General features: G+C 35.7%; 1 protein-coding gene across 1 annotated transcript in view; it reads right to left on the bottom strand.

Moving 5' to 3' along the window:
• The window catches only part of LOC134663098 (cell adhesion molecule Dscam2-like), a 204262-nt gene that overhangs the window by 148609 nt on the left and 27809 nt on the right, over positions 1–27844 (bottom strand). The gene's annotated exons all lie outside the window — the stretch shown is intronic.

Consider the following 27844-nt stretch of genomic DNA (forward strand, 5'->3'; position numbering starts at 1 on the left):
CCAACTCATCAATTGTGATAAAATTCCAATGTTTGACTTTAATTTCCTCCGTGGGCTGGCAGGCGACAGAATTAAGGGCAATCTGCCTTGTTTTTTTGTGGGAAGGAAAAAGAAGGAACGTAATTGGCGCCCGGGTCGCGCCCTGGGATTGGTCGGAATACTTAAAAGGTGCTTTGCTTGTGCATATTTGAAGTGAGGCAGAACTAAGTAAGTAGTTGACGAGGACGTGTTTATATTACACTACTAATACCTACCTTCTTGTATGTGATTCGGGCGATGCTGATGCCAGTCGTAGCGGTAAAAAATGTGTACATAATTGTTGTTTAACTGGCAGTCTCGCAGACTATTCGTCACAAAATTTCTTGTTGGTTTGAGTTTTGAGCTATTATCGAACTAGCTTATAACCGCCCACGACTGGTAAACTAGTAAAAAACTGTATCATTACATAGGTATACATTTTTATTTCCTACCTAAAAACACAAAATTAGTTTACGTTTTATTTACATTTATTTTCGCCGAACCCTGAAACGAACCTACCTTTCGCAACATTACGTAACATTGAACGTTGGAACGGTTTCCTTTGATTGTAATTGTTTTCAGATTACTGGAAAATAAGAAAGCCAACTTTGTACTGTACGATTGGAAATTATTTCCCCAAATCGATAATTGTGGTTAGACAGCCTAAAAGATACTTCATAGGAATTGCATAACTATTTCATGAAAAATGAAATGTTTAATGTTCATTGATCGAGCAAGCGCCAAAAAAAGCTTTCGTAGTCCGTCCGTGTCTCTGGCTATTCTGAATGCTAAACTAAATTCCGCTATGTGATCCTGATCAGTTTAATTAAAACAAAAAACCCTTTTAAATAGTTCAGCCAGGGTCTAATATAATTTTCAAAGGTAAGCATTTTTGGAATTTACAAACGTAGCGACGGTATGTCTGTTGTGTCTGGGGGGCCAGATACCATTTCTCAATCCATCCTTATGAAATATTGTGAGTAGGTTCGAATATTTTTTTCCATATTGTATTTTTATAGTTTTTTTTTGAAAATTTCCATCTTCTAGGCTTCCTGGAAACAAATCGCGTCTGTATTACAAAAACTTAAACAATACTGTACCTATCTGTCTATGCCAATATCGTCGATGGTATCATGAGATGCAAGAATTGACTTGAATTGAAATGAACTCTGAGTAACAATTCCCAACAGTTATTGAAGTTACTGCGCGGACCATTTTTCTTCTCGGAACTGCGTTGGGTTTAGCTTGCTCCCTTTATGTGCCCTAAATGAATTTATAAGGGTCTTAGGGAACTTTCTTGTTCCTACATAGTTCACATACTAAATAAAATGGAATAGAAATAATTTTATTTATACCATTATTTTTTAGAAAACAATGAGAGGTTAATCCAGTTTAAACTATATTAGTTACAAAAAGCGGCCAAGTGCGAGTCGGACTCGCCCATGAAGGGATCCGTATTTAGGGGATTTATGACGTATTAAAAAAAAACTAGGTACTTACTAGATCTCGTTCAAACCAATTTTCGGTGGAAGTTTGCATGGTGTACATCATATATTTTTTTTAGTTTTATCATTCTCTTATTTTAGAAGTTACAGGGGGGGGGGGGCACATTTTACCACTTTGGAAGCGTCTCTCGCGCAAACTATTCAGTTTAGAAAAAAATTATATTAGAAATCTCAATATCATTTTTAGGGTTCCGTACCCAAAGGGTAAAAACGGGACCCTATTACTAAGACTCTGCTGTCCATCCGTCCGTCCGTTCGTCCGTCCGTCCGTCCGTCCGTCCGTCCGTCTGTCACCAGGCTGTATCTCACGAACCGTGATAGCTAGACAGTTGAAATTTTCACAGATGATGTATTTCTGTTGCCGCTATAACAACAAATACTAAAAACAGAATAAAATAAAGATTTAACTGGGGCTCCCATACAACAAACGTGATTTTTGACCGAAGTTAAGCAACGTCGGGCGGGGTCAATACATGGATGGGTGACCGTTTTTTTTGCTTGTTTTGCTCTATTTTTTGTTGATGGTGCGGAACCCTCCGTGCGCGAGTACGACTCGCACTTGGCCGGTTTTTTTTGAAGACCTATCCCTAGATACCCCACACGTATGGGTTTGATGAAAAAATTTTTTTTGAGTTTCTGTTCGAAGTATGGGGAACCCACAAAATTTATTGTTTTATTTCTATTTTTGTGTGAAAATCTTAATGCGGTTCACAGAATACATCTACTTACCAAGTTTCAACGGTACCTATAGTTCTTATAGTTTCGGAAAAAAGTGGCTGTGACATACGGACGGACAGACGGACAGACAGACAGACAGACAGACAATAAGGGTTCCGATTTTTGCCATTTGGCTACGGAACCCTAATAAAAAAGACCTCCTCACCTCAATGCTTAGTAGAAGCATACGGCAGTAAATAACTATAAACGATATTCAGGGTTGTTCCCAAGAACTGGACAAACTTGAAACGTATTTTTTCATTACAAAAAATTGTTTTCAGCAGTAAAACAAAAAAAAAATCCACTAAATTATTTTTACATATTGACAATAGGGATGATGACACATGTTGAATTTTATAACAAAATCTAGTAAAATAGATAGCAAACGAGCAATTTATCACAATAATGTGGATATTAAAATAAAATATTGAAAAATTACAAAAATACAGGACCTGAAAGTTTCAAAATTTAAGTTTCTTTAACTTCCAAAAACGATAAAAGTAAGGGTACCATTCGATTCCTTACATTTAATCCAAAAAATTATTGTATAGCAACTATATACATAAACGCAATATTTCACCAACAAAAACGCAATTTTCTTGTTTTGTCCATACATGGTCCATACTACAAGATGGGCTCCCAGAGACCTTGACGTCACGTTCCCTCGCCGTTTTGTATAGAGCGTTTCGCGAGTGAAGTGCGACTGTCGGCCTTTGACTACAATTTCTGACTTTTGTGTTACTTTAATGCAATGGGTCCCATATAGACATTTGATCCTAAAAACAAACCCGATCGATTGATACCATAAATGAAAATTAGTCATGTAGCCTATTATTAACAGCAAACGCAGTAAAATTCATCAATGCTAATCGAAAAGTAACAACTTCGATACGTTCCGATACGTCACATACGATCGAAATTGAAAAATTCGTAAAAGTCACATGATTCTTAGCAAATTTTTTCGCTCAGATAGCAGCGAGCTTTTTCTACATATCATAAATATTATTATAATAAGGAAGTAAACACTGTGTTTATAAAAAGCTTATAGATATGTAGGTATAATTTATGTTATGACAATATTGATATAATATATGCTCAAGGGAAATTTCCGGAGTCGATTCGTCCCCTATTCGGGGCCACCTAACCGCTTTTATATTTTTATTCATTATATATTAAGGCCCCAACAATTTTATTAAGTACCTAGTTGAGACTAACGGGTGGTCGCGTCTGAAAGACTAGCATCAGAACAGTTTTTAGTCAAATCTGGATATTATGTAGTAGATTCTTAGTATCCTGAACATGATTATGTAAGGGTATATTCGGCCTACTTCTATTATTACATTTTTGAAATAATCAAGATACAAATGTCAAATTGGTAGGAATTAAACTCCAATACAGGTGTGTGGCCTGTAACACGGGCGAATAATTAAAACGTAGATTCTACTCCTCAAACTAGACAATGTTTGTTCAGCGACTTTTAAAAATAACTTGTGGTTTGGATTTTAAAACACTTTTATTCGAACACGCAATGTATTACGAAATTGATTATGCCTGTACGGTGACAAGGCTGACAGGCAATGTCAATTAGACGGAATTTAAAGTACACTGAAAATATTATTTAGTTTGTTTGAAAAAGGGACAATCTTAAGACTACATAATTTCAAAAAGTTGTTGAATAAAAGTTTTATTGTTTGAGGAGTAGAATCTACGTTTTAATTATTCGCCCGTGTTACAGGCCACACACTGTATAATTGGCCTTTATTTAATCCATACTGAAAGCGACGCTGTGTACCTATATGTACATTTCGAAGTAGGTACATTTCATTTAAATGTGTACATACATTTCATATGAAACAACCGGGTGCAGAATCATTATCTTCTTCTTCCTGCCCAGTGTAAGGCCTGAGTGGACGCTCGAAGCGGAGCGTTCGGCGGGGCGTGCAGCGTGGCGTCGGGCTCACAAGTGATTTGAGCAGCGTGCACCTATACGCTGCAAGGCCGCTACTATACGTTTGCATTTGTTTAACATGCACGCCGCACGCCCCGCCCCGCTGCACGCCCAACTCGAGCATCCACTCAGGCCTTACACTTACATTCCTTCATCCGCCACTTTCGTCGCCCACAGCATTCTGATCCATACATTACAACATTTACAACAGATGTCACGACCCTCCTGTAGATTTTCCCCTTAAGTTTTCCCCCTACTTGCGGTCTTGGAAGTTGTTCCAGAGACCTGTCGCCATTTCATCGCTGCAGAATCATTATCTAGACCATAATTTATTTTATACCTTATTATTAGACTTAGATTATGAGACCATCGCTTTCGCTGGGTCAATTATATAATTCAACTTATTCACTATTACATTGAATACTCGTAAGTAATAGGCATTCATTTTTTTAACAGAAAGAATTAATGTTATGTTAAAATATAGTCCAAGCCAATTCAACTAAGTTAATTTGAATCCTTATTAATCAATATTTAGTGACTGTATAAATATTTAAAACATGAATTTATATCGAAATAATATTGACACAATATATTTACAAGTTATATCTGTATTCTAGATTAGTTTAGTAATTAATTTGATAGTAAGTAGTTTATTTTAACTTTAGTTTTTAATTTTAGACTGTAATTTTTCTTTAGCGTCTGATGTAATTACTTAAATAAACATATAAATTTGTTCAACTTTCCTAATAACTACCTTTGCTAACAAAGAACCTAATTCCAGCCTCACAAAGCCCATAGTCCCTCTAAATCACATGACCCAGCTATCTCATTAAACTCAATGATAAAAATTTATGTCAAAAGTTAAGCGGCTGGCTTATAAGGGGCTATTAAGTTTTGTTTTTGAGTTGCCGCTTATGGGGCCCTCTTTGTTAACGAGATTCAAACTTTGTTTTGGCGAAAAGCAACTTTGAGGTGTAATTGAGAATTTTAATATCTAATTTGAAAAGGTGGACGTAAATACAATGTTTTATTCAAGTTTTACATAAGTACTTCTAAAATTTGATTTTTCACTCATTTTCATGGTTCATTTTTTTATGTAATAGTCAGCAAACGAGCAGACGAGCCACCTGATGGGAAGCGGTCATTGTCGCCCATGGACATAAGCAACATCACAGGTGCCACTTAAGCGTTGCCGACCCTTAGAACCCTAAATACCCGCTTCTTGAAGAATCCCATGTCGTAGCGCAAAGGACCTCATTTTGAAAAGAGCCGCATTTTGCCGGCCTCTGGCGTATTCAAACCTTGTGATCAGCAATCGGAGTAAAAAAACAACGGGTTGCACTCAGGGAGTGCCGGCAGAAGTGAAAACTCAATCACTATTGCAAAATGTCTGCAGCACTATGTATAATTGAGGTTAACGCCATCTAGCATTATTTGGTCGCATTATTTGAAACCCCTAAACACATCACTGTTAGTACTCGAGTTATATTAATACCAGTTAGAGGGAAACTCACTAGATGGTATTTAAATCAATAAAGAAAAACTCAATGACATTGAAGTAACAGTTTTTCGATCAAGTCACGTGTCCGTCTTATGTCTTACGGTCACGTGACACCTGTTACGAGTTTAACATTTTTTCCCCATCACAAAAAGTGCACAGCGCCGCTAAAGAAGTTTTCACTTCAAAAAACAAATTTAACTTGTCAATACTAGGAGTTACTAACTTGTATCACACAGATAGGTGTCTTACGAAGCTCTGGTACTGAGATTTTTTTTAGTTTAGACACTACATAAGGACTTATATGTTAAAAAGCATTTGAGACACAAATAACCGGTTTATATTCTATTTCACATAGAAACAGAAAAATTAAAATCAGCGAATACTGGACTTAAGTTTTAGAAACAGAAAAAGTAAAGAGAACCTGAAGCCAATTAAAATTGTAACTATAGGTTCATCTTAGTGTCGGAATATCAATTTACCAAACTAGGAGTTTGAGTCAATTAGAGCAAGAGCGGTTTGTCTATCAAACTTCGAACACCTGACGCAAGTTAGTGAAGGAATTGTTAATGGCCGACAACTTTTGGTCAGATCAAACCACTGACGTGCAAGTTTCAAGCTGCTTAATACGACACGAGGAAGAAAATGGGGCCAAGTTAATACCTAGTAGTTCTACGAAATAAGAAATGAGCTCGATCCTGTAGAAAACATTGCATACCTACTACTGTAAAAAGTAGTATGGTCTTTTTGAAGAAAACATTGACCAATTTTGATTAAAATGGTGTAATATGTTGTAAAATATCATTTTAGAGAACATACGTTGAAGAGGTAGTGTTGAATTGTGGGCTGCTGCACTGCTGCTGAATTAATCATTTTGACCCCTGTACCCGTTGTGCTGCGTGTGAATCAAATTTAACCGTATCAGGGCAAATTGTGATTGAGTTCTGTCTTACATAAGGTATAAATATTCCATGCAAATCGACTTGTAATTCCTACAATAAGCCCAATAAGAAATATAAGAATGTGCCCGCCCCATACGTTAGCCTTACGGGAAAAACTAGACAATTTGTCAAATCAAAACATTCAATTACCTACAAATAGCGTGTATCCTGAGAACGTCACATTTCCTGTCCTTAACCTGTATAATGTAGCGCATACCGATATACGTAGATATTAGTTCTTTTTCCGTAAGGTTTAAGTACTACAAGCACAAACCGTTTCCGACATTCGTCTACACACGTCAACGTCGTATAACATCGTTAAAATAAACAAAACAAGGAAAACCATTAGTTACCGGTTGTTAAAAGTAAACGAATGGCCATAGCTAATGCTAGAGTAACCACGTGGAAACTAATACATAATAAACAACAACAATAATTATCGTTTCGCCGAAATCCTCCACGACCTCGGACGGATCGGATGCCTTAAACTAGGGGAGAAAGCGTAGAGAATCCTATAGCAGCTTTTAGCCCATTCATCCATACTAATCGTTACAAGTGTTACAACTAAACTAAAGACATTTTTTTATACTGTAGAATAATGAGCAAAGATAAACCGAGACTATAGCTTATACGATTTTATTATAGAGTGGATTATGAAGTTCTAATGTTATCGTGTGTCCCATTATTACACACATTACTAGACCTGGTTATGAATTATGATTTTTAATGCATGTTCATTAGTAATTTGTGCTTAAGTATTTGATATGTGAATTGTTTAGAGTTCCAACCGTAGGTATAATTTGTGATATAAAATCGTTAAACCAAAACAACACACGATATTTATATAAGAAAAAATCTCCCTTACACTCCAGTGCACAGAAGTCTCAAGTAACCTGCCAAGTGCGTTCCTCTCTGCGCTCACCCCTCATGACATACAGTCGTCCTTCGTAAATTTTCGCGGGCCACTGCTCAAAGGATGCGGGATCATTAGGGAATGTTTCGTCACTCGAGAGTGCTGAAAAAATCGCCAAGTTGATAGTGCTGGAAATTAATTGGATCTTGTCTAGCGAAGATTGTTGAATTGTGAATCATGGAGATAGACAAAACAAAGTAATTATATACCAATTAAGTACTTAGATATTCTGAGTATTTTTCATAGCCGCCAGCATGGAAATAATACTCCCCGATTGTCTAAACGTTGCTATGTGTAGCGGGTTGGTGACGGTCAAAAGGCGGATAAATTTACTGTTTTGTCGTAGCCAACCAGGCCCAATGATTCCAATATTTAAACGATGTAGATTGTAGACAGTCTTATCATTTATTACAAATGCAATTAATTATTTCGTCCACACATTCTCACTTTATGGGGTTCTACTGAAAGTAAATAAATTTACCCAAAACTAAGCTAGATTCTAATAGAAAACTGCCGAAACATCCGAGTATTTTGCCTTTGTGATGGAAGAAGATTGTAGTTAAAACTATAAAAAATAAGACTTCTTCAAGTAAACTCGTATGCTAATAAGATGTCGGCAGGTACTCATATAAAATAAAATCTAACTACCTCTGCGGCTTAATAAGATTCGCGGAAGCTGCGCTTGCCTGAGTTAAGTACTTTCTGTTGTGGCTTGACTGAGTAAGTATGGTGAAGCCATAATATGGAACAAAGTTATCCGGCTTTCTAATAATAAGTTTAGTTTTGGCTTGGCGATTTTTACCTTCTGCGCTGTTGTGATTAGCTGACTGCTGACTAACAGTCTTGGTGGTGCAATTTACATTGGAGTTGATGAAATATATATAGGTTCTATTGTACGTACGAGATTTCGTCATACGAGTATATCTATATACCTAATACATTCACTTAATACGCTAGATTGACAACACTTAATTACAAACTTCATCAAACTTTATGAATATATTTATTTTATCCCTTAATGCCTAGATATGCCGAGAGATAACGAGGCGTCATTAATGGTTAGTAGAAGAAATAATACCTACCCAATCAATTCGTTTTCGTATTAATTTCATTGAATTAGTTGCATTTTTATTGACTTAGTTTTTATACTTAGGTCGGTATATCTTGTATCGGTAATTCCTGTAGTTACAGAACCACTAACATCCTAATAGGTTCTTTGTAGTATCGTTGGTTAATGGGGAATTATATGGTAGTCAGCAAAATTGAGTGGTGTGCTCCTACATTCAAACTTCTATGCAATGTACCAAGCAACTTTGACAACTGTACTTGAAACGCACGTCAAATGTTGCCAGCAAGTATCAGTGCATTAGCGAGCTCGGAGTGATCTGGGGATGAAAGGCGCAGGCATTAGTCTAATGACTGGCCGAACTGAATGCCATTCACTTTGAGTGTGGCCGGCGAATCAACACGCCCTGTAGTTAGTACCTACAGTCTATGTACACGAGATAGATGTACAGGTACAGGTACATGTCAATTTCTGCGTAAGTACCTACCTATTAAGAGCCAGTCGCTGCAGACGGTCGATATTCGTAATCGTTATTGAAAATACAGTGGCTGCGGATAAGAACTACCAGCACCATATATTTTAATAATAATAAATTACATTTATTTTTATTTCGAATAAAATGTCACCTCGACATAACAGAAAAAATATAAGTAGAATTTTAAGTGGCAGGCCTGCAAACTCCTTCCAATTATGTATTGTTACGACAAGATCCAAAACGATTCAAACAGCGACATCTTTCGACTTAAAACTAACATGAAAGCAATATCATATTGTGCCATTTAATTATTTGAAGAAATCTTTTGCATTTTACCATTTAAAACATCAAAGAAAAAAATCTTAACGATTAACATTTCCACGACGCTGGATGTTTTAATATCCTAAACTCTACCCAAACTTGTTACGTTGGTATTTTTAAAAGACAAAATGATGTTTCAAAATCCTATTATAAAGCTCTTTTGAATTCACAAAAAACGTATTACTGTCCCGCTTAGAAGAGTAACCTTGTTCGGCCCGGCAAACGCATTTAACCCGCTCGCTTTGACAACCCTAAATTATGTAAATCGCAGCAAACCCTCGGGATTATTAGCGTGACAACCCTGCCCTAATATTTAAACTAAAAAGCATTTTACTGAGTGGCGTCATCACATTAGCTATGTTACGTTACAAAATTAGTACATGTTGAATTGTCGATGCGCCTTTACTCGACTCATTACTCGGATCTTTTCAAATCGTGAATGAATAGATACATTTTCAGCGGAGCTGCAAATTGCATGAACACATTATGAATGGAATTAATTCATAAAGTGGCCATGCATTTATCCAATTACCAATCACTCCAAATAGTTTCCGTTACATTTCGGTAACTGTATTCCATTCACTTTCATCGAATTTCCCCACACAATTTATGAAAAGTACAACTTTTTCAACAATATACCTACCTACCTATACTACTTACTATTCCTTTATAAACATTAGAACACAAAAAATCATGCGAACATTAATCCAATTAAAAAAAACACAACTTTTGTTGTGAAGAAATTTTTTCATCATTATGTCTGGGAATTTCGTACAAAAGTCATCACAGGTTGCTGTTACAGGAATGACTTAATTTTTTTTCCCAGGATGTTTAGATTTGTTGATCAGGCTGAAATGTGTGTTTTCCTTAGTTATCTGGGCACTTTTAGGCGTCTCGTTCTCGCGTTTGCCCTTGCTCCAACTAGTTAAATTGGTGCAAGATCTTGTACGTAGATAAAATTAAATGCGGAGTGACCCACGTCTGATACCAGTGATACCATCTGCTAAATTTGGACGACTTAAATTGATTATATTAGTCTTACTCTTCTGACGACTGGTCTGGCTTAGTGGGTAGTGACCCTGCCTGTGAAGCCGCGGTCCTTGGTTCGAATCCCGGTAAGGGCATTTATTTGTGTGATGAGCACAGATATTTGTTCTTGAGTCATGGTTGTTTTCTATGTATTTATGTATTTGTATATTACATATGTCGTTGTCTGAGTATCCACAACACAAGCTTTCTTGGGCTTACCGTGGGGCTTAGTCAATTTGTGTATAAATGTCCTATAATATTTATTTATTTATTATTTATTTATTTATTACTGAGACACTTTTGATTTTGATCTCGATCTTAAAAAGCTAATATGTATAGAAAATAAAATACACATTAATGTGTATGAATTTTACAGAAAGAAGATAGAAAAGCACAGAAATATGCTTGATACCAGTGGACCAGGAACCCGAGATAAATTTGGTTACCAAATGCTCTGACTGAAAGTAGATTTTTAATTTAGGTGTTAAATGATAGAGTCTGTGCGGAAAGAGAAAGAGAAGAGGTACTACTCGTATCGGCTAATAACTATATTCAAATGAAGTGACTCATACACAAATAACGATCAAACTTCACTTCAACAAGTTCGATTGATCACCTACTACTAAACTAAAGCAATGTAACGAGTCTCTTAGTATGTACAAGGATATTCCACACAGTAAGTACAAATCGTAACATACTGAGAAACGGCCATTCCTCAACACACACAGACGCGATTAATATTGTGTGCCAAGCCGATAATTCCCTGAATACCTATGCATGAAGGGAAACAAAACATGATTTTACGGAACCGGTACCTGTCTAGTTTGTGACATACGGAAGCGTATTTCATATAAAATACATTACCCCAGCGTTAATGATGCAGATACTGCGAATTTTACAACAATGTTTTAATTTAAAATCGATTTAAATACACTTTACGTCATGCAACAAGGGGAATATATGAAGTGATTCATATTATACGAGTAAAACAAAGTCCCCCGCCGCGTCTGTCTGTTTGTGTTTGTGTGTATGTATGATCGCGATAAACTCAAAAACTACTGAACGGATTTGTATGCGGTTTTCGCCTATCAATAGAGTGTGAATCTGGATGTGTGCTGTATTCTTGAGGAAGGTTTAGGTGTCTAATTTGTTGAGGTTTTGTGTAACCCGTGCGAAGCCGGTGGGTCGCTAGGCTAAAATAAAACAACCAAATTTACCAGTTGTTTTATTGATCGTTTGTATTTTCTGAAAATATTTTATAATTAACAAATCATTATTTTTAATTTAAATTTACAATAATATACCTACATAGCTAATGTGAAATCCCCAGTCCCACTTCAAAGTTTACCTATAATATGGAATTAATATAATAATAATGGACTGAAACAGGAAATAACATACTATGGAGTTATAATTAAACGCGGGCACTAAAATAATAGCCACCCGTACAGTCCCACCGAGTATAATTCAGATAGCGCGCGTGACGGGGCCGTCATAACTCGCCGCGACGATTGTGTGCAGCGAACTGCTGTCCTGTAGTAAAGCCGAAAATAGCCAAATATATGGGACGAATTTGGAAAGCCGAATTTATAAGCTCTCGTTATTTTAACGCATATAGGATCTGGGTGCCTAGCCAATGCGACAATCGCTTGCGCTACGATAACGAAACGCTTTGTGTCTCTCTATTACACTTCTATATTAGTGCGACAGTGAGTTGGCTACGCACCCAGAAACGGCAAGCATTGGCCTAAGCTACTTATTCTGATTGATTATGATGCAGATAGGTTCCTCTCCCAGCGACCCTTATTATCAGGCAGCAAATGCAATGTTAATACGAATCCTGTATTTTTTTATTAAATGTTTTGTTGAATTTATGACTATCTCCTTCCTCTATTGAAAGTAACTGTGAAACAACTTACTGTGACTGTGACAAGAAACTTTCACTATTTTGTTATAATGTGTTTTACTGCCGCAGCGATACATAGGTAGATGTTTTAAACGCTATAATTAATGTTTGTTATGTCTTTTTTAATAGCAGGTGCTTGCTATACTTCAGGAGTTATCAAACAAAGTAGAACCCATGCATGAATATGAAAAGCTAGAAAATAACAATTTACTTCAATTACAACCAACCTTTCTGAAGTAAACTTTAGAACATACTAGTAAAATTTCTCGTTATAACATTGGAGTCTAAAAAAATGTTTATGATACATTTGGACATTAAAAGAATGTATTAAAATCCGTTATTAACCTCGAATATTTTTACAAAGTGTAAAAAAAAAATTGCGGACTTCACATTTTTGCATTCATTTCGTGTTGTTGAACGTTTTTATTGTGTTGTGTTGTTAAACATTATACAATATACATATTTTTTGCATGAAACCCAATGATAAACGAACTTCATTGAAGCAGAGTTCAACTGAGAAACACCTGAATATTAATTATTTTCGTCTCTCAAGTAAGTTAAATAATTTATTTGTCCAATTTAACGTCTATTATACTGAGTCGGTCGGCCATTTAAGCACATCCCTATTTCATATATAGAGCGATGAGTTTATACAGAATAGGGTTTCAGTGTATTTGCCTGGCAAACTGTAGTGTTATTACATTATGTTTTAATTTTGGATGCGCAGCTCTCGCAAAATGGCGGTCAGGCTCACGGCAGGAACGAAGATAGGTTTAAAGCAACTCTGTAATGACGTTATACAAGTACTTCAGCATTATGGATATGAAAGCTTTGTGCGAAATTAGGTTGTTTATACGTAACTAGTATGTTGCTGTATAGGTAGTACATACTTGTTTTGAACGTTGATGATAGTAGGTACCTCTAAATTTTTAGCGTGGCGTAAAACTGTTTCTACCAGAGTGGTGTGACGTCAAACATATTTAGTAGTGAAACTAAGCCGAAGTTTAAGTAAGTAATTCCTTTTTCAACAATTTGTATGAAAAAGTTTTCTATTTACATATTCGTTTGCCAATATGCACTTATTTAAAATTTCAAAAAATTCAAAATTCAATAATTTATTTGATTAAGTTGCTTCAAGGGTTCTTTCACAAGTCAATACACATTTACAGTGGGATCATATTAGTTACCACATGAAAAAAACACAGGTACAAAAACATACAAATGAAAAAAAAGGGATACCGACATGTTTCAAAACTATAATTGACGTGCAAAAAATACAGTTTCGTGTTAAGGGCCTACTGCAGCCGCGTCTGGCGCTTCGTAAACCACGCCCGCTAGTTCTTCCCTCCCCGCTAACACGCACACATGGAAACGCTTCGCGCCGCACGTGAAGTTTGTGTGACCTTTTAGCACCATCTAACGTTACAGAAGTTAACTACCATTATACGTGGTCGCTGCGGTCGGCCAGAAACTTAAATTCGGAAAAAATTTAAACAGATGGCGTTGTTACTTGTTCATAATAGCAAACAATAAAATAATTAATTCATAAACCTGCATATTTATTGTTATTTTGGAAGATGTTAACATCATAGAAGCAGCAGCGTATATAGCATATAAGTTAAGAGTATTGATAATAAGAAAATAGCACAAGAACAGAAAAGAGATTATTTTTGATAAAATATGATGAAAACAGATTTACTTGATTACGCTCACCTGACTTTGCGGTCACTAAATGCAAATTTCAACCTTATTGTTATGGGGTTACAATAACCCTGGGGTTGCAGGCGTCCATGGTCGTTATTATTATAAATGCTTTGGTTGAAATGCTTTTTAACCCTCGAATTTTTCATAGGTACAGTCACCTGCAATAATATGTTACTCTTCGACGGCCGCAAAAATATGTGACACGCTCTTATGGCTCTACAAATAAGATCTAACATATACCGCAAAACGGCCTTCGGTGTGTAACATATTATTGCAGCTGACTGTACTCGTATTCATTGTTGTATAGGTAGGTATTAATATCTTTTATCCGATCGATTTGCATTTATTTGAAATAAATCACAGTGTTTAGTAATTATATGTTTTATTGAATAAGAGATTATTTAGGTATGTAAGGAATACAGGGTGCCTTTTTGAAACACTCATTTTTAGGGTTCCGTAGCCAAATGGCAAAAAACGGAACCCTTATAGATTCGTCATGTCTGTCTGTCCGTCTGTCCGTCCGTATGTCACAGTCACTTTTTTCCGAAACTATAAGAACTATACTGTTGAAACTTGGTAAGTAGATGTATTCTGTGAACCGCATTATATTTTCACACAAAAATAGAAAAAAAAAATTTTTTTTGGGGGTTTCCCATACTTAGAACAACTGAAACTCAAGAGACACTTCCAAAGTGGTAAAATGTGTGTGTCCCCCCCCTGTAACTTCTAAAATAAGAGAATGATAAAACTAAAAAAAATATATGATGTACATTACCATGCAAACTTCCACCGAAAATTGGTTTGAACAAGATCTAGTAAGTAAGTAGTTTTTTTTTAATACGTCATAAATCCCCTAAATACCGAACCCTTCATGGGCGAGTCCGACTCGCACTTGGCCGCTTTTTCTGGATAATTTTGAATTTCAATTGTCAGGGGTACATTATTTTTTAATACATTTTACAACGACAACAAACAAAAGTTCAAATTCGCCGTATTTTTATTACCCGGGTCGATCGCAACAAAATAGAAAATCATGTTTTTCAAATCTAAGCGTTATTGTAATTTATCTCAAATAACCAAAAAGTCAATCTGACTAGAACTTAAAAACGAACTGAATTATTTTAATATGTCGATTTTTCTTGGTGACCCAGGAGAATTTTTTTTTATCCCATACAAAAAGAGCGTATCCCAATCGCGTATCGGTTTTGGTTTTTACTTATAAGTGTGAAAAATATATTCTACCATATACGAAGGATGTGTGTTTTTTCATGTTTTATGTGTCTTTTTGTACAATAAAGTGTTTTACTGCTACTAATATATCATATTAACGATTAACTAAAAAGGTATTTACATCTAATTTAACTGGTAAATTATTAAAGTCCGCTAAAATTAATATATATTCAAAAAAATATTTGTTAATATGTCCCATAATCATTTTTAAGTCTCCTGACTTACCAAACATATCGCAACGAAGGCAAGGGTACAACGCGGCATCGTGAACCTAATAACGTAACGTTTCAGTTACTTTTTTAGTCGCCGACCATTTTATCCGGGGTACGAAAAGAGGTATTAGATCTATCCTGGGTCTAATATGTTATAAAAACATAGTTTTTTGAAAAATGTTCGTAGGTAGTACACAAAATTTACATTTTCTTTTAAATGTGATTTGGGTCATCGTTCTCCCTGGTGACTTTTCTAGTGACCCAAGAGACATCAATTTTATTATGACTCAGGAGACTTTTTTTCTATGCACTTTGATTTTTTTGATGCGCTAATTTTGTAATCTAAAATAACTTTAAACTGCTGATATACTTATATCACTTTGCTGATGAGTGGAAGTGGAATTTAAACTTAATTTATTGTTCTCTCCCTTGACATTTTGGCATACATTTGACATGCTGCAGTGCACTCCTAACGTTAATAAAGACATAATTTTTAGAAAAAGCTTTTGGAAAACTCACTCTTGAGCTTAAAACGATTAAGTCCTTATCATATTATGTTAGATTTTTAGTACAGACCCCAAATCAGTGAAAATGTGTCTTAGCCAACTAAATTTGTCTCTGGGAAAAGTACGATATCCCTAAAAATTGTACGTACATTTCGCATTTTTCTGAAGGAACGGAATTCATAAATTGGGTTATTATTATTTTTTCAGATTATTTGATTGCATTGACATATCACCAATATAGATAGAACATTTAAGTTACCAGAAGAAAAGCATTTGTGTTCTTTTATACAGTGTGGAAAAGGTAGGTTCGATTCCCGGGCGCGACTAAGCGAATTTAAAAAAAAAACAACGTGTTGCATTCCGGGAGTGCCGACAGAAGTGAAAACTCAATGACTAGTCCAAAATGTCTGCAGCACTATGTATAATTGACCCATCCTCCTTTCTATTGAAAACTTTTGGTTCCGAAATTGCTGGTCAGTGAGCTTGTTTAAAATTCGAAATTCAAATTTATAAATATACGCTATAGCGTTAATTGTTTAAAATTCGAATAGAAATTGTAAAGTTACCTTGCAGACCTCGCGTCTAAATATATTTGGTCATGATATTTTGAGTTTTATTCACCAGTACTAGAGTTCACTTTTATTAGCGATTTCATCAAGATGTAGCTTTATTGAATTATATTTGAGTGATATAAAGTTATAATACTCTGAGATCCTCGTATTTCAGCCCGTACAAGATTATAACCTTTTTCATGTAATGTCATTGAGTTTTTCTTTATTGATTTAAATGCCATCTAAATGATTGGCCATCTAAACCTTACGGTCACATGATCGCCTTACGCTGTCTCGAGTTTATCATTTTTTCCCCACCTCAAAAAGTGCCTAGCGCCGCTAAAGAAGTTTTCACTTCAAAAATCTTTGAATGCAATTGTTTCTTTAAAAAACAATAATGTTTCATTTAAGTAAAATGAGCAAACGTAAGGTTTTAAGGCACTTTCCCTCCAGGGCCCATAATTTTTTTCCACCCGGTAGTAGACAACTATTTTTTTCGACTAAATGAAGTTTTATTAGATAAATCGTTGATCACATGGTTCGTTTCACACATCACATCAAATCGTTTGTCATCACAATCAAAATTTGTCAAAAGTAATGAAATTTATGCCAAAAAAACATAAATAAAACATATAAATTCAACACATTTTTTTAATAAAAATCTTTCTCGATGATATAAAAAAGAACATCGACAAATTATGTTCAAAGAATTAATATCAAAACAGATGTCATAATTAGGATTGGCTACTTTAAGAAAGGGACAGAGAGATTTAATCCTCTCGCTTTGCACGTTTTTCTCATTCCTCCTTGTCAAGCCAAAATAAACTATAAAATGATAGTAACACAGTACATTGTAATATTCACTTTTTCCACGGTATCATGTCATTGTTAATTACTTATGTGAAATTGTAGTGGCGTGCGACTTTCAAACCGGAGGTCACGGGTTCGAACCCCGGCCCGTGCAAGTGAGTTTTTGTAAGTAGAGACCTTTTTTAGTGGTACTTAAATATAATAACTTTTCGTATTATTGAAATAAAATATTTTATTCAAACAAACTTAATAATATAATAATTAAAACGAATAATATCAATTAGTTTTTAATATTTATTCAATTATTTTAAATTATTTGAGCATGAAACATACTAGATTTATTTTTATCATTACAATAGAAAAAAAGCAAAAAATATATTCTTATAGATATTTTATTTTCAAACAAAAATAAAGCAAAAAGTTACGGTTAGATTCTGATGGCTAAATACCAAACAGCTACCGATACATTTCAATATCTGTCGAAATTTCCTAACCCGTTGTAACTGACAAAGAATATAGATTTCGACGTAGCATGACGTAGCTAAGCAAACACGCACACATGCGTAACGTATAGGCCTGTAAGAAGGCACCATCATAGGTTTACCTCCGATTCCGTTACTACTCAATGGAGTTACGACTCAACGTTTATTGGATATTAAAATTTTACGTAATTCGGAGCGCTGCGCGAAGTGACATAGGTCTTACCTCTTTGAGGCACGACGGCCATCTAACATTACTGGCATAAAGAATGCATTTATGACTTTGACGCATGACAGAAAGAGAAACCGAACTGCGTAAAATGGGCGTTTGCTGTTGAATTCATAAAATCAAAAATCGATAATAAATCCATCGGTAAAGGATAATAAGTTAATATTTAGTTCTTTGAAAGTTAAGACGAGATGAAAACCTTTGCTGTAAGGTGGATTGTGCTGGATATGGATGTGTTTTCTAGTTGCACGAAGCTAAAACCGAAAAATGAACACGTAAGTTTGGATTTATTTTCTATCGAGAAAATTTTAAGCATTCGTGTTTCGACTACTACGAAATGTCTTATCATATAGTCAAGAAACATATATCCGAAAATCACTACTGTTTGTTTCCGGGGCTAGCCACTGCCACCTTTCTAAGATCCTGTTATTTTTCGATGCACGGCCTTAACACACAAGACATACCAAAATCAAAAACACTTGACCAAAATTCCAGAAGAATATTTTGCTTCCTACGTCTAAAACAGCTTTGTAAAGTTCCAACAAAGGCGCTATCCTAATCTCTTTACCATAACGTTTGTGTTATCTTTACCAACAATCGAAGATTCCTTTTTTATCCAAATTGCTTCGTCGGTGCGACGTCCGCGGGGAGCATTACAAAACGTGCAGGATCGTGAGTTACGAAACCTCCAACTGAAACAAACTCTAATGCTGTTTCAGGGTTCCTTGTATACTTTAGGCACTAACGGCGTTAATATAATATACCTATCTATATTTTCCTTCTTCGACTATATATTGAACAAATCTTCTTTCGTGACAATTATGTGACAGAAAAGTACAATCGCACTTCTATGATGTATTCTATGCACTAATATGTTTCTATTGCGGTGAATCGGTGATCGACATTTGCATTCGTTTTAAAGTGTAACGACCAAAGAAAACAATGAAAACAATTTACTTTAATATTTATTTTTAATTTCGGCCCCACGGAACCTTACATCATTACAATGACTGCCTATGTTTTTTTCTTAACCGGCGGCGTTTAATCATATTATAGCATTTTGAACCAATTTTCCTCCCCTGTTATTGTTTTATTATGAACGCCCGGACGATTTGGGTATTAGCCTAAATTGAAATACTCTGTTATGTGGCTTTTGTTTCGGAGCACCAGGTCCTTTTTTAGTGAGATCACTGAGATCATAAACGCAAATATCATTGCTTTTAGCTCCAGAAGCGAATAATAGAAGATTTAGGTAAAACATGGTGACTAAGCCTTGTGTGGTATTTACAGTTCTACTTTATTAATAAAAACGTATAAAACTGAAAAAAATATGACTTGGCTATGAAAGCTATTATAGAAAAACCTTTGAATTGAATGCTTTCGGTTATACCTTCGTCGATATCGTCTCTATGTATGTAATGTAATTGATATTTGTATAATCGGTACATAAAATAACTAAAAATAATTATCATAAGGCAAACTGTACTGAGTATTTGATTATATTATATAAAAACCCTAGCTTACACATACTGTTTCTTTAGACAACTGTACGCGCCATTCGCACCATTTAGCGTAAACGCTCAAACACAAAAACCATTAACCAAGTGAAGCGGGAAACAGAGTATAATGGAGACTGTAATGCGGAAATTACGACGAAAACGTAGTTTTCGAAAAAAAGATCCAACGTTGAAAAATTCAAGTAAAATGAATTTTTTACTCTCTCTAAGCTTGCCGCAAGAGTCATATAATATAAGAGAAACTATATACTACTCCTTTACCTATTTTCTTTTTCGTAGTAAGTTGCATGATCCCCAGGAATGTTTTGATACATAAAGCTCACTAACATTATTTAGTTTTATTTATTTATTTTATTAGTTTTAATTTATTTAGTTTATACTTAATTTTAAAGCTTGAATTACCGCAAGTATTTTAAACATTATATATTTTACAAATTTTGAGATTTATATACATATTTATAATCACTTATCCAAATTATACTGAATAAACGACTAAAATTTGCTCAACATATTTAGCTGTCAGTTGTTTTAGTCCCAAAAATGAATAAACCAAAAGCGGTGATAAAAGTTCTGGAAACAGCATAATTCAATTTCTATCAGTAAAGCATCACAGGCAGCCATACGTCCACAAATAAAAATTAAGTAATATTTTTCGGTGGCAATTTTATAACAATATTTGTGAGGTTAACGACGGACTATACGCTATTCATAAATAACTTCTATTCCCAGGACAATAGGTCGTAATTCAGGCTTTGCGGGGCGCAGTGTTAGGCCGTTAAGCCTGCCCGGGCACCGAGCTATTCTAAAAGTTGCTCGGAAACTTTAATAAGCAAGAGTCGATACTGGTGACCTGAAATATTTGCGAAGGGATTATCAATATTTCGCAATATTTTATTGGTATGTATTATACGTAATTTTTCTGGCAGTTAACGAGTTGTGGTGATAAAACCTGATGTTGTAAAGGCTCACCTTAAACTTAAGGTTCCGTCACACAGGTGCGGGGCGTGAGCGGGGCGCGCCGCTTTTACATATAAAACGCTCACACCCCGCCCGAAAAACGCACCTGTGTGACGGAACCTTTAAAAATCTTATGAGAAAATCGCATTTTATTCATAAGAGTGGCAAAGTAATCTGATACAAACATGAGTTGTTTGCACATTGTTGGCTGGTATAATTGACTTGTAAGTGATGATTTTGAATTAAACATATTTAATAACGTTATTTTGATTATTTTTTTCAAACTTAGTCAGTATTTTGCTCGCGTTATGGTTAAATAATTGTGTTACACTCGGGAGCAAATGGAAATTGAAATTAATTACCATTTTGAAAAATTGACAATTTTTCTTTTTTTTGTGAGCAATAGAAATATCGGAAATAAGTCCGTGCAGTTATTATGCAGTCTGTGACGTCGCCAAACTTGTTTTAACCATACAATATGTGTTTAAAACAAGTATAATGCTTTACAAAATTGTCTTGTCTGTTTCCTATTAGTAAATATGTCCTATTAATTTAACTAAATGTTGTAGAATTAAGCATTTACCTACTAATGTGTCACTGGCCCAATTATTTAATTTGTAGGCATATCAACAACAGGGCCTCGGCTACCCACTAAGCGTGTTTCTGACAGCTAATTATCAAACGATTTCCTTTGCTAAGGGCTTAACTTAATTGAAATTCAATCATAGCCTGCTACGGCCTATCGAAGTCTTTGGAGGCCTCGATTGAAATTAATTCGGTTTAAAATAAACAGGGGTTAAATCAGGATTATGACTAAGGTTCTGTGTACGGAATTTTATAAATGGAACTACCTTAAAAGTTTGGTTCAATCCTTTCATATCTAGAATATAGCAGTTTAATTCAACTTCGGACAGATAGGGCTGATTTAGACGGCGCGCGAACTCGCATGCGATTTTAGTTACATTGCGGACTGTTGGTTACGTCCAATTCAACCGACCGATCAAAACCCGCAATGTAATGAAACTCGCATAATGCGAGTTCTCGCAGTCTAAATGAGCCCTTAGTCAGTTAAATAGCCAGCCTCTATGAATATAAGTGTTATACCTATTTCACAAAATGTTATAGCCCCAGTCTTTCAGCCATATTCGCACTTTAAGATACGTCAAATATAAGATAATATGTCGGATATGTCAGTGTCAAACAAGTGTCAAAAGTGACGTATTTCTTTGAAGAAACGTATCTTAAAGTTCGAATATGGCTGTTTAACGCATTCACTGGTAACGTTTTCGTAGCTAGTTAGCCAGTAGCTGAACCCAGCGTTTTCCCGCTTTGTAGAGGAAAGTGACTACGAACAGAGGACCCGCCGCCCGCTCACGTTATGTGTTAAAGCCATAATTAATGGGAGAATTCCCAAAGAGACGCGCTCGGCCATCGATCGTTCTTTATTTAGCTTTCGCAATTCAATACGAACCTATGATTTATTTAGAATATGAAATGGACTAAAAGCACCTATCAATTACATACTAGATATAAAATAATTTTATCACGTTTATAAATAACTAACAACTTACATTTCGGTATTGGTTTTTGCGTATATTTATAGGAAATACACGTGTATAAAACATGAACAAGGAATCGATAAAAATATACCAATAAGAAGTTGAAACGAAAACCCAACAGAAGTTATTAATAAATCCTTGACAAGTTTCAATAAAACTGTTGTTGGTGGTACGCCCCCAGGCAAATAAAATGCAAGAGTTATTTTCTGGTACGAAATACTCTTGAATATTAAAAGTACAATTTCTGAAAACACAACGTTACGATAGAACTAATTAAAATGGCGCAACGGTTGTATTTCATTATAAAGAAATAAATTAAAGCAATGTAGGGTCAATGAGGGAACAGTGACTCGGAAAAAAATTGCCGGGCACAGTGGCTCACTCAACCTAATTCAACATAATACAACAGAAATGGACGAGCAATGATTATTCTAACACGTAAGGGTGCTACAATGTATAGCGATATTTGGGCGATTGAGCCACTGTTTGCGTTGAGCCACTGTTCCCGCCTTGACCCTACTGCTGACACAGCCTCGGGACTCAGGATGATCCAACCGCGAACAAACCTGGGCCTTATCAGTTAAAATGAATAATTTGAGGAAATATAGTATTTATCTAGAGATTCTAGAGCAGGGATGTTGCGGATGCAGATTTTTTGACATCCGCGGATGCGGATGCGGATATTTAAAGGCTCACACCCGCGGATGCGGATATTTACAGGCTCACACCCGCGGATGCGGATGCGGATGTCAAGATTAGGTACTTAGAAAACGTCAAATATTACATTTTTAGTATTTTTTATTAAAAAAAAACGAAACGTTTAGTATTTGAGCAAGAATATAGGTGCGTTATATTTAGGTAATAAACAGTAACTTCGCCGACTTTTCTGGATCTAGACGATTTCCTATAGATAATGATGAAATTACCTAGCACTTACGCCGCCGCTAAGACGTTCCTGTACCGACTTGTTCGACATCCGCATCCGCATAAGCTCCGCATTGATTTTATGCGGATGCGGATGCAGATGCGGATGTTGAAAATAATGCGGAAGTTCCGCGGTTGCGGATGCGGATGCGGATGTTCGCAACATCCCTGTTCTAGAGTAAGCTAATTAAAAAAAAAAATTATGCTGATTGAATAAGAAGCTATAATTACCTATATCTTAAATTGGTCTAATTATCAAAAATCATGTGTCCGCGTCCTGGTATTGCGAGCATTTACAATAGTACTGTTGTAAGTAGATACGTATTGTTGTTGCTCAATTGTTATCTCCTCTCCTGTTAGTCTAAATAGTAATTTGCGCGGCATTTAAAAAAATATAACAGTAGGTAATATACCTACAGTATGAATATTCATAATAACACTGCTAGGTATCCATGCGCTGGCTCGCCCCACGCACCGCGTTTCTAATGAACTTGATTAAGATATCACTGGTAGCCTTTTTATTTAGAAATAAGTGCTAGAATAGAAATAAACTTTATATTGCGTACTACTAGAAAAACTTGTTAAAAAAAGAGGAAATTTGCAACAAAACCGAAATAAAAAGTTTTTACGTCAAATATATGACAGCGGTTTGAAAATTTAGCCGATAACCTTGCCTTGATTAGATAAGGGTAACGCACGAGCCAGTCCTTGGGGAGATCCTTTGTGGAGGCATCTATCCAGTAGCGAGTGCCCTTTCATTGATACGGTAATATGATGACCCTTTAAAATATTGAAACTAAACTTGGAAGATTGCAAGTCATGCTCGTTCTCCTTAGGTTATACTAGTAAATGCAATCAGCCGTTCTAGTAACCGTTTCAAAATATTGGAACTGGCTCACACTAAGCTGAAAAAACTCAGCTTGCAAAGCCTCACTTGGCACGCAGAACACGTGCACGGAATCAGGCGCCGACGTTTAGATGCGTCCTAGTGTATTATTACAATCGCTTACCAAACGAAGGCGACATTAACACAGATAAACCAGTATAAGCTCGCTCTTTCGCTGCTCGCATTTTCTACAGATTTCGAGCTCAGAGTGATACTGAACATCACCGTTCGACTCGCCAAAGCTGGTAGGTTGTGATGCGAATCATTGAGTAAGGTGTTTCGGTGAATGGCAGCTCTGAACGTTCGCTGAAGCACCTTTGGCAGGACGTGCTGTGCCATTTAGTTGTTGGCCCGGACATGGTGCTATTGGAAGCCAACTCATGCGATTGAAGCTTTTTAAAAACCCCGGCATAAGGTGTTAAGCTATTATGTTAGCATTCCTTTTAGGAAATAGTCGTTTATCGAAGTCTGGATGAGCAGCATTCCTATTTGAAATGTAGACAGTCGTTTTGGTTACATTAACAAAAAGAACAACCTTAAAAAAATTAAGTTATTTTACAAATAATACAATAAATAAATATTATAGTCCCACAATAAGCTCAATGAGGCTTGTGGGTACTTAGACAACGATATGCCGATATAATTTATACTTAAGTACATAGAAAACACCCATGACTCAAGAACAAATATTCGTACTCCTTGCACAAATAAATGCCCTTACCAGGATTTGAACCCGGGACCATCGGCTTCATAGGCAGGGTCACTACCCACTAGACCAGCCCACTAGACCAGATAGATCATCACGGAAAAGTTTTATTTACACCCAACACACAAAAGAACATACCTACAAAAGTTATTAAGTTCAACGAGTAGTAGTACCTACTGGGATCTAATCCCTAATATGCGAGAACATACAAATTGAAAGGAAATATTCTTCCCAGGAGTCTACAATTCTCGCATATAACGTACCTTCACAGTTTAATTGGGACAAGGTTTGCAAGGCTTCGCTTCCGTTTCCAATTTCCCGTATATAGTGCAGCGTCTTATAATTGCAATGGCTACCGTTATCCGCCTATATCCAAAGTGAACTGCTGATCCATACTGCCTGGAGGCATAACAACCCTGATGTTACATTTGAAAACCAGGTCGAATTTGGAGCGACATTCAAGCTTTAAAAATACTATATTATTGGTGTGTTAATTATTAATTAATGATTATTATTAATTACTATGTATTACTCATTTAGCGCCAATATAAATTGTGCAAGAATCCGTCGATGCGCACACTGAAATACGTTTCACAATTAGTTTGTTATGCGTGGCGGGGCAGCATATTTCATTAAGCTGCATGAAATATGCTGCCCCGCCACGCATAATACATATAAACTTATAATTAAGTACCTATAAAAATATTTGATAATTCGAGGTTAGGTACAATTATAAAATATTTTGGCTTCTGCCCGCGACTTTGTCCGCGTAAAAATCATCAAATGTACTAAATAATAAATATCCGTACAAAATAACAACAAGGGCCGCAAAAATATCTGACACGATCTTATTTGTAGAGCCATAAAGGCGTGTCACATATTTTTGCGGCCTTCGAAGAGTAACATATTTATTATTGCAGGGGCCCGTTTCTCAAAAGTTTGTAACTTGTAATACTAGTGGAAGTCCCTTTCTAACAAAAGCTGTCAAAAAGTGACATCCGCTTGTATTACAAGTTACAAGCTTTTGAGAAACGGGCCCCAGGTGACTGTACTAGCACAACAACTGTCATATCACCAGACTAAGGCTCTATAATTGTTTACCGCTCCCGATACAGTCTATTCAAAGCACCCTGATCCATATTCCATGCGCCCATCGTTTATACGCCCCTGTTTGATAACTTTTTACAATTTGTAAGTTTCAATCCTGGGCGTAGCTGGAGGATTTGAAGATGGAATGCATAAGCAGATATTTAAGTCAGACGTTCTAAGTTTTTGTGGTGTAATTTTCGAATAGCTTTGTCTCAAAACTTCAAACTTATCTGTAGTGCTGGTAAAGTTTTAATAGAAACTGATCACTGGTAGGTGTGATTTCTTTGTTTAAAACTTTTCAAACTTACACTCTTAAATAAAAAGAAAATCAGACATTGCTCTTAAATTCTAAAATGCCCGGTTGATATTGAAAATGTACTTGAATGTTTCTTTGTGGGTGCACTATATGACGTTCCGTATTTTGATTTTAAAGTATATTTACTAATAGGATAATAAATAAGCAACGAATGAATGCTTTTAGTGATACCAGAAACCAGAACTTGTCATCACTACTGAATTCCTCTTTGAATAATAAGCAGTTCATACATTCGAAAGGGGAAAATGTATGGTAAAGAGGATCCGATGTCGGAAATGTGGTTGAATATGTATGACTGGTAACTGACGTTCGATACCGTTAGAGATCGAAAACATGCAATTTTAAACGTTTAAATTATTGATGGTACTAACCATCGATAAAGAAATATAAGTTTTATGTAGGTACTTTTATCATCCTCCACTTTTGCCTTACTGCCAAGACACCAAAATTCCAGGTAAAAACCACGTAAATTTGCGAGTAAAACTTGGAATTCAGCAGCTTATAACCAAATTCTGTATCAAGCTCAATATGTCAGCCAAGAAGCACGTAGTCCATCTCCTTAGTAATAAAGAGTTCTCAGCACCTGAGCCCAGATATTTATATATGTATGGCGCGGGGTGTTTTTCAAAGCTCGGTGAATGGCAATTCGATTTTTGGATTACTTATTCAAGAAGCTCGGTGTTCGCGGAAGTATCGGCTGGAAATGTTTGAATATATTTTAGAATAAATTGAACTACCTTTGTTTTATATTTCATAGAATGTTTCATAGAAGTGCGAAATGGAAAACTAACAAAGTATATTTCACTTCAACGTACATAATGACGACGGATAGCATTATTTTAGATTTTGTGTTTTGTAGTAATACTCGTAAATTCATATCATGTTTTGAACGTATTTAACTTTGTAGGTAATAAGAAGGAAATAGATCACTACAAGGTGATTTTTCTAAAACTATAAGAGTTTTTAAGACAGTATTACACATTACACCAGTACATTTTTCTAAATTATCATTGCTGCTTTACTATTTTATTAGGCTTGCTCCGTTTGTATAAGCAAATCCTAAGGGCCCGATTCGGATTTTGAACTAGACATCTATTAGATGTCTATTAGACATCACCAAGATACGACAACGATATGTTTAAGATCTTGCCTGTCAAATTTGACATTTATGCGATTCTGGAGATACTCTTAAACGATTTCCACAAGATATTACATATTACGATATTTTAACGTAAAAGTGACATTTGATGCCCGAATTGAGCTGCAAAAGAGCACTAGTTGAAATCTAAACTACAACGTATCTAGTACATATCGTATCGTTCTCTAGTCTAAAACGGATCTTGTTTTCCGAATACCGCGTAAGTCTTGGTTAATAATAACGACTCATAAAGCAGAAAAGTTCCGTGTACATAGTGCGTACGGAATGCTTTATCCTGCCTTTTAACGCTGTGAATGGCTAGATTTCAGCCTTGCTAGCACATAGTTTGGTTTATTCAAGCGATGTTATGGAGTTTAAACTACATGCAAATACTCTAGGTTCACGTTGACTTTCTTCATATTCCTTTGTAAGTCACGTACTTAATTTTGTGAAACTTTAAAGGATTACTTATTCAAAATAAGTTATTCCAGCAATCTGCGACCTTTTGTAAGAAAGTCATAATAAACACATTCATGCAACATTTGTACATGCAATGCGTGGCCAATGTAGGTGAGTGGCGGACTGGCGGTGGCTTCGGACTGGCAGGGCCCTTTAAGCCGATAGAATTAAACATCTTCAATTCTAACCTTGACGACTAGCTGCGCATTACTGTTATGATCTCAAATACTTATAA

This window comes from Cydia amplana, chromosome 4, assembly GCF_948474715.1.
Source record: "Cydia amplana chromosome 4, ilCydAmpl1.1, whole genome shotgun sequence".
NCBI lineage: Eukaryota > Metazoa > Arthropoda > Insecta > Lepidoptera > Tortricidae > Cydia > Cydia amplana.